Here is a 6000-nt window from a genome sequence, read left to right on the forward strand (position 1 = left end):
AACCTTTCTATGCAGAATGGAAAATGTATGCTTTTTTCTTTACAAGTTCATCTTTTGCAGAGCTTTTCTCTGCCAAATGCCATTGGGCAGTAGAAGAACACTAAGGAGCATTTCTTGAAAATAAATGTACATTTACATGCAGAGTTATACCCCTCATATGGGACATACTTGTGACTTGTTAAAATTCGCAAAACAATCTTGAATTATGTCTTAAAAGCTGCACCAGTCTAATTTCCAGACATACATCAGGGAAATGTTTGTGAATTACTTATGACTCCTATGCATTAAAAATTCGGCCAGTGTAGTTGCACATGGTGTACAATTACGTTTGTTTAAATGCCATCGCTTTTGTGCTGTGGCACATTCATCTTAGTTAAAGGTGGGTGGAACCACAGAGTTCTGCCAATGGGCGGAAATATGCATTTTGGTCTGCTCACACTGCAATTTAGAGTCAGCAGTACAAGCAATGCTATGAAATCAGCACACGTGGCACCATGCAGAGTGCAAGAGCGCACGGCAATTCAAGTTGCTTTTGCTGCTGCTTGAGCGGCAGCAATTCTATCAAGAAGCATCCTTCTGACTGCACATGCCTGCATTAGAAAATGGCACCAGGGGGTGCCAAATTTCCATAGCATTTCAGAACACCCACAGATAATATTTCACCATGCCGCTATTGGCAGAACTTTACCAGAACTGCATGTTACAAGAGTAATGCGGAGTAGCCAAATTCTGCCAATTCCGCATGCAGAATGAAAGATTCCCCCCACCCCTTATTTCAAAGAAACATATTTTTCCCATGAAAAGATGAAGTAGTTTAAAGCTGCTTCCTGCCACTTGCAGTTTGTACAATCATGTCCAATGCTCTGCATGCCCAGCTTCGAGTATCTGGTATCCTGGTTCTTGGATTTTTGCCCCAGCCTCATGCACATCTATTCTTCACAGTGACAAAAGCCCTTCCTGGTCCTGTCCTGGACCTAGAGGGGCATACCATGCATACCCTGAATAATGGCAGAGAACTACTGTTCTTGTCACATGTTAATGCTTGTTGCATGGAGGTTGCAGCTTACCTTTTCATCTGTGTCACGAGATTTGAGGCCTACTTGCTCTCTCATATAAAGTTCTACAACTACATATGAGCCTGGATCCCAGTCCCGAGATCCCAACCATGTTGGCAGATGAATGTTTCATGTGATAAGGGTGTTATACACCAAATGATTGTCTGAGTGAGGTAAGTGACATTAGCCTGAGGGTTTCATTTTGAAAGCTCTGCACCTGTTCATGTAATCAAGATGGAGACAAGGTTACTTTTCTAGCCAGTGAAAAGTGTATTACTGACTTTCCTGAGAATTGAGTGAGAGAACCTAGACACTGAATTGAAGAAAGATGAGACAGTCTTCCCTTTAGAAATAAAGTTGCTCTCCTTTGCCATTTGTTACTTTCAGCATCAATCAAATTTTAGGCCAGCCTACATGTCCAACACATTAGGCCCTGATTACGAGTTTAGGTGTTCATTATCGCACATGATCAATAATGATACCAGGGGGTACGTTATGGATCGGGTGTGATAAATAATACCTATTAAAAGTTGGTGGGAAATAACTTGTGGCTTGGTGTTTAAAGCACCAAAATCCTCATGATAAATACCTTACAATTTTCCCTGTGAAATGTTGGTAGGTTTGATCTGCCAAAATGTAATAAAGGTTGAGGTATTTAGTGCATCTGATAATTATTAGATGTGTTAAATACCTAGCAACTTTTAATTCCGATATGTATGTTAACAGGGGTTTAGACACGAGTCAGAATATACAGACCAACTGATATTCAGGGCCTTAGTCTGATGGGTGAATGTTCGCTATGACCATTGGTGTTTTCCTGCATATCCAGTTCCAATGTTGCAGGGATTCTGCACATACACAGAACTATGCACAGGATTATGGAACCTCGGAGTATAGGGGCTAAGCCTTCCTACCTCTTTAGTACCCACGAACCCAGGACCGACTAGCTATAGTGTCTCACTCACTCTCCTACTCACAAATGGAGAAACACATGATTAGACAACCCAGAACACAACACTCCCGGATCTCTCAGGAATTGCAGTAACAAGACACTCTCTTTCGCGCACATTCTCGTACCTGTCCACAATAAGATCTGACAGAGTCGCTGAAATGATTTAAAATATTTATTTTAACTAACATGCTCTAAAATGCAGTATCCGTGCCACCACAACCGTAAGAATGCATAATACAAATATTGTCATCATTGCAGCAAGTCCATACATTATAAAGGGAGATGTCATTATACAGATGCAATGTAGACAGGACTACAGTGCCTAAGCTCTCTTCCCGTGGACAGAATAAGTGTTATTATATAATAGAGGATCTCTGGGCTTTATCAGCAGACCCCATATCTTAGGCCATTGATCGTATCTCTACATCACAGCTGCGTATTGCTCTTTTCCCCGGAAACATCCCTCTCCAAGTGTGTGTGTGTTACACATGCCTTCCCGTAATACAACGTTTTTATTCTTACCTGCTATGTGGGGTATTTTTGTTTATTATTCTTTTTTGATGCATGTAAGAAATTGTAGAATTAGTTGAATAATAATTAAAATAATAATCACAATCCTTGGAAGGTTGAACCACAAAAGCCACTAACTAAACCTATGCTTAATCCTCTGGTAGCTTGCCGCAATTCTATCAGGGTTAACATAGATGCAATCTGTAAAGTATTTATGCAAAAAACAAACCCAACACAAGAAAAATCTCAAACCAATTTAGAAAAACAGAGCAAATTGCAAAAACTAAAATGACATCAAAACAGCAAAAATCCAATAGGGAGAGCCAGAGATGTGAATTTTTAAAGTTTGAATTAAAAATAGTGCCAAAAAGCACAAATAGCCAACCATGATTATCTGTTCACGCTAGACCAGTAAGTCAAAAGCCAAGGCTGACCACGATGGATCATGGGTCAGATACAGGGACCAGGTTCTTCCCAGTGGGAAGTTTACCTTTGGACTTTGAAACTTTTATGGATAAAAATTGGTTGTTGACGAATTGACGGCGAGTCAAGCTGCAGGCTGAATCTAAAGTGGAACTTGACGACAGAGGGTTGCTGAAGCACTGGGTCTTGGTACAATCGTCGAAAAAGGGGGGAAAACTCTGAGCTGGCTAAGTACGTAGACCATCCCCAGGAAAGCCTCGTCGTCAATTTGCTTTGACTTAGCATGGTCCCAGGTAAGCCATCTATGTTTAGACTTGAAGCCTTTTCTGGAAGACAGATCTCTTGCACAGGGCAAACTAGCAAGACGAGGCCAACTGATGATTTGACGTTGATGGCAATCCTAATCTCTGTTAGTTCTGCAGGCAGAAAGATGGCAAAGAGTTTCAAAGTCTCTCTTTTTGAAGTTTGGGGACAAGAGAAGTACACTCTAACAGCAGCCAAGGGTCAAGGACCCAGAGGGCACTATTTAGGGGTCAGACTCACTCCAGCAGAGGCAGCAGCAAGGTCCAGGGCAGGTCCAGCTGGAACTGGTCAACTGGGCAGTTGAAGGAAGAGAGACCTTTAAAAGCTTGCTGTTTCGCTGTAGCACAGAAGGCAGCCCACTGACCCCTAGAGTCACTTTTGGGGTCCTAGGTTCAAGGCAAGTGGGAAGAGTCTTCCTTCAGGTTCTTCAGACAGCAGGTCAATCCTTCTGATTCTTCACAGGTCCAGGAGTGTTCTTGGGAGGAGTCTATAGGGTCCATTGTTATGCCCAGTGCCAATCTGTGGGCGGATGGAAAGCCTTTATCCACCACCTAAACGAGTTTTGGTCAATCCTCTACCACCACTGAATTTGATGCTATCGTGACTAGAGAGACAAAGGGAAGGCAGGCCTAGGTGTGAGCTACATCTGTCAGTGACAATGTAGGTATGCTTTGTAATTCAGGAAGGGGACGAGCTCAGCCCCCAGGACATCTTGTCATGGGAGGATTCCCACTTCCCACTCCCCACACCCACAGTCCTTTGTCTATTGTTTGGGAGCAACACATATCTCACCACAGGGGAGCCATCACGGGTCAGGTATCAGCTAGACACTGACAGGAGAATCTTTTTTGTTTTATGCAAGAAAATAACAACTTTCTGAAAGTGCCATTTCCAGAAAGTAATATAAAATCTGACTTGACCATTACGTTTGATTTTCAATTACTTTATAAATAAGTAATTGAAACATTTTTCGAGCTGCTACCAAACTGAATTTAGCACTCATTAAAGGAAATAGTTCAAACCAATGATAACCAATGTTAATTTATGGGACAGTCAGCCTTGCCATATTGAAAAATGACTTTGTAGGTTTTTCACTGCCAGTACATATAAAACATAAATGATACATGTCCTACTTTTTAAATACCATGCACCTTACCCTATGGGCCTTTAGGGCCTACCTTAGAGATAACTTTTAAGTAAAAAAAGAAAAGTTTAGGTCTGGCAAAGGGTTTTATTCGGCCTGATCTTAATGGCAGTTTAAAACTGTACACCCAGGCTGCAATGGCAGGTCTGGCGACATGTTTTACTTTGAGGCTTTACTGGGTCACAAAATGAGGGCTGCTGCCCACTAGTAGCTTTTAATTTACAGGCCCTGGGTACATGTTGTACCATATACTAGGAACCTACAAGTAAATTAAATCTGTCAATTAGGGATATGCCAAATCTGACACATTTAGGGAGGAGAGTACATGCACTTTACCAAAGGCAGGAGTAAAGTGCCCAGAGTCCTATTGCCAGCAAAACATGTTCAGTAAAAGAAGGCAAAAAATCTGGAGGAATACCACACACAGATGCCAATTTCAGACAATGCAGTGTGGCAGTAGCGGTCCGTGGAGGGAGTTCAGTGAGGCAGAGAGGCGGGGCAGGGTGGGGAAATGTAAACACCGGAATATGGATGAATGGAGGTAAGTACACATTTAAATAAATAAAACAAATTCCTTTGCGCGCGCTGCATTGCAAAATGCGATGCAGCGGGCGCAACGAAATTCGTTTTATTTTTTTTATTTACCACATTTCTTTATATCTCTTATCTCAATGTCAACAAGTGATAATGTGCTGATGTTGATATGTTGTGTTTTTGTTCCTTCACAGACGCTTCAAATTGTGTTTTTTAACTGTTTGTGTTCATGACTTACTGTGTAGTCGACAAGTGTAAATAAGCACACTTATTTTGATTGTTTACCTGTTGTTTTTCTTTCCTGCACATAGTCGTAACAGTCAATTTAGATTTGTATTTTGTTTTACAGGTCGTCTGTTATATGCTTAAATGTTGAACTGCTCATTTTAAATGTTCATGCGCTGCCTTTTATTTTTTCATTTATGATTTAGTTTGCAATTTTAAATATGGAATAATACATTTCCACATGCACACACATATACAGGGGATATTAGTTAGCCCCATATCACCATTGGTCTATGCATGTGTCATTCATAATATGCTTTTGCACATCCCAGCTCACAGCATATGGTAATAATTCTGCCCACTTCAGTCATTGGCACTGTTACACTGTAAGTGAAAGCATCTAGCCTCAGCAAATGTGACCTGAAAAAGAGTGCATTTCAGTGCAGGGGTGGTGTGCCTGGGTTGGTGGGCCACTCCTTTATTGTTATATATTTCTATGTTTATCAAATTATTTTTGTATATTGTATAATAAAAACAATAATTGCAAATATATTGTGCACTGCCTACTCCAGGCCCATTTTCAGTGCCACTGATTGTTTTACTTCACTCTAACACATGCCCATTTTCTTTGGATATGGTCTAATTAATGAATGTGCATTATATGTGGCATGCTTTATTTTTGATGCAGCGAGGACATCTTACATATTTTTTCACTATGCTATGGACATAAAGTGGAATATAACTGGCAATAGAAATAGGATGTAGTGTCATGATTTCAATATTTATTGTTCTTGAAATTCAAAAAATGTGTACTTAAAAAAAAAATCCTATGCTATCAGAGTTATTGAACCATG

Source organism: Triturus cristatus, chromosome 5_2 (assembly GCF_964204655.1).
Source record: "Triturus cristatus chromosome 5_2, aTriCri1.1, whole genome shotgun sequence".
Lineage (NCBI taxonomy): Eukaryota > Metazoa > Chordata > Amphibia > Caudata > Salamandridae > Triturus > Triturus cristatus.